The sequence below is a fragment of the Sphaeroforma arctica genome (genome assembly GCF_001186125.1).
Source record: "Sphaeroforma arctica JP610 unplaced genomic scaffold supercont1.697, whole genome shotgun sequence".
Taxonomy (NCBI): Eukaryota; class Ichthyosporea; order Ichthyophonida; genus Sphaeroforma; species Sphaeroforma arctica.
In genome coordinates, this window is record NW_014039861.1 from 27,968 (window position 1) to 30,268 (window position 2,301).

Sequence of the window (2,301 nt, forward strand, 5' to 3'; positions counted from 1 at the left end):
AGAGTGGGAAAGTTTCTTCTGGTAAGCTTCCTTACGGCCGTCAGAAAACAGAGCAGCACCATATCGGTTTCTGTTCGCCTGGTTAGCTTAAGAAGCTTAAGTTTTGCGATTACGCTTTCCAAGGGTGAGATATTCGTGACAGTGTTAACACGTGAATTCATATTGCTGGCAAATGTTCAGGTATAAAGATCCCAAGTCTGCAGAAAATCTTTGCGCACCACCCAATCAAGCTACGTGTTAACCAGCTTCTCTACTGACCCGATCTTCGATGCTCTCAGCCGTGGAGTAGTGGTAGTTGATACCCTCAGATGCGAACCAGTCTATAAGCTGCTTACATTTGAAGGTAGAATCTTTTTCCGAAAAGTATTTATCTGTCATTGCCCATTGTCCTGGTTGATTCTTGAGAATCTGTATCGCGCCTTATCGTTGCCGAAAGGAGCCAATAAACTTGCCTTCCGTATTCGTCGATACAAAACAGAACAGACTTGTAGCAACGAGACTGTACATGTCAACCAACTGTAGTAGTTGATACCCTCAGATATGCATCAGTCTATAAACTGCTTACATTTGAAGGAAGAGTCTTCATTGCCCTGGTTGATTCTTGAGAATCTGTATAGCGTCTTAAAATTGCAGAAGGAGTGCAATAAACTTACCTTCCGTATTTGTCGATATTTTACAATACAAACTTGTAGCAATGAGATGTAATTGGCATCACTTTGTAAGCTAAATGACGGATGGCGCCCAAATAAGTATCACAATTAGGCTGGATTAGCATACCCATATTCGGCCCTGACCATACAGCCAGGGAAGGTAGTTAAAATTCCCCCCGAAAAGAACTACTCGAAAAGTTCATGTAGCATTCGCGCAAGTGGAGGTGGCCACGGTCTTATCAGATCAATGGTACCTTTGAGTGGAAGTAAACTCAGAAGTTGTGAACTGCATACTCGGCCGTAGCGAGTTCAACTACGATATCTTCTAACGATGGGCCAGAAAGAGTGGTAATTGGCTGCTTGGGACGATTTAATATTTTATCACAACAGCGAAAGTAGGTTGGTCTTTCGGTATAAAGTGATATATTTGATAGGGTCTAGAAGAAGTAGCTGCGAGTAACTCGTGACCGAGTGGGTCGGTGGACCGTCGGCCATAGAGCAGTCAGATGTAACTATATTTAAGTGTGGCGGAGGTTCAACTAGTGGTGCAGGCATGTGTGTACCTTCAAGAAGCTCTTCATCAGATTCTTTCCTGGCTAAGATCAGGGATGTAGGCGCGTTGGGCAATGTAATAGTCATTAGACTTAATAGCATTGCTACCAGGTGCAGGCAGAGTATTATGCGGAACCATGCCATGTGACAAAGTCTGAAGTCGTCTAGAAATAATTTCCTCTTTGGTAGACGAAGTACCAGTTGCAGTCTTTAAACGTTCAGCAGGTGGTTCAGAATCATGTGCCACATGTGATGATAGAGTCGTGGAGTCGCTCGAGGGCTTACGCATTTGCTGCTTGTCAGGAGCCGCGACTGTTATAGTCTTCGGAAATGGTGGAGTTGGTGCAGCCCAACGGCATTTGTGCTTTTCTTCAATTTCAAATGATGTACTTATCTAATTACTCGTAGAAGAGTCCTGGAGGCCATAAGAAGAAGCCTCTGATGTTTGGCAACGAGTCAAAACCATCACTTGCAAGGCAGTAGAAGGGACTGGGCTGCGTGCACCAGTTGGTGAGTGAGCAGTATCCCACTGACGCCAAAACGCAGTGTTATAGACCACTTTTCTTGGATACCAAGCCGGTGAATTTATAGTGCCAAAAAAGAAAGCCTAGTACGATTTAGGTTATTAAACAACGTATTATGAGCATGGTGAATCACCAAGGGCTCAAGATACTGAAAGAAGATGCACATCTATCGGTACGCAGTCCAATACGGCAGGAGAATGTTTGTCAGATTCACATCTTCCGCTTGTTTGCCGGCCGTACCCTCATCGGTAACGCAATATGTTGATAGATACCTTACTGGCGTGAAGGCCCAGTTCTGGAGCCACATTTTTTTAACAGTAATGCAAACCAAGCTGGATTCAGCAGTAGGCTGTCCGCACAGGCTATGTGATGACCATACGGTGAAGCGACAATGAGTGGCTCCGGGGTGACCATTGGAGTTAACCGAGTAAGCCACTCGTGTGGTGCAAACTTGATGGCATGAAGGTCCAGTTCTGGAGCAACAATTTTTTAACAGTAGTGCAAACCAAGCTGGATTCAACAGTAGGCTGTCCGCACAGGCTATGTGGTGACCATAGGGTGAAGCGACAATGAAT